Genomic DNA, 734 nt, shown 5'->3' on the forward strand with positions numbered 1-734 from the left:
TGCCGCCAACGAAGAAGGGGCCGGTGCTGATGAGGCCGCCGGCGAGGAGGCCGCTAAGGCTGCCGCCGCAGAAGCCGGCGAGGGGTCGGGCGATCGCACTGACGACCCTGAGGCCGCAGGAGTGCCAGGCGCTGCGCCGACCGCCGATCCCTCTGCCGCTGCTGCGGAGATGGGCTCCGAGGAGCCCCAGCCCGGCGCCTACTTGAAGGCCAGCGACGATATCTTCATCAAGCTACCCTGGGCGTCGAGCTCCAGGGCGCCGGTCGAGGGGGAAACTTTCGATGAGGAGGTTCTCGCCTCCGCTGGACTGTCATTGGTCGACGCGCCCAGCAGCAGCAGTGGCGAGCCTGAGGAGGAGCAGCTGCTGCGGAAGCTGCTGTCACTCTACCGCGCACGGCAAGCCAAGCTGGCTTCCCGGGAAGCGCTTGTCGTGAAGGCAGGAGTTGATATGGAGAAGCGCGTGGAGAAGCTTCGGGGCCACAATCAAGAAGCTCTCCGGTCCCTGGCACAGGAGCGGGAGCGACTCGCCGAGGAGCGCACGGCCTTCCTTCTCGAGAAGGCCGAAGCTGAGGAGGAACAAAGGCTGGCCGCCGAGAAGCAGTCCGCGCGAGAAGGTGAATTGGTGCAGCGGAAGGCCAACCTCGACAGCTACAAGGAGGAGCTCGCCAAGCGCGAGCAAGCACTTGGCGGGGTTTGTGCAGCCTTGTCCTTGGACCTGGCAGCATCATAAGCTT

The sequence above is a fragment of the Triticum aestivum genome, chromosome 4A, assembly GCF_018294505.1.
Source record: "Triticum aestivum cultivar Chinese Spring chromosome 4A, IWGSC CS RefSeq v2.1, whole genome shotgun sequence".
NCBI lineage: Eukaryota > Viridiplantae > Streptophyta > Magnoliopsida > Poales > Poaceae > Triticum > Triticum aestivum.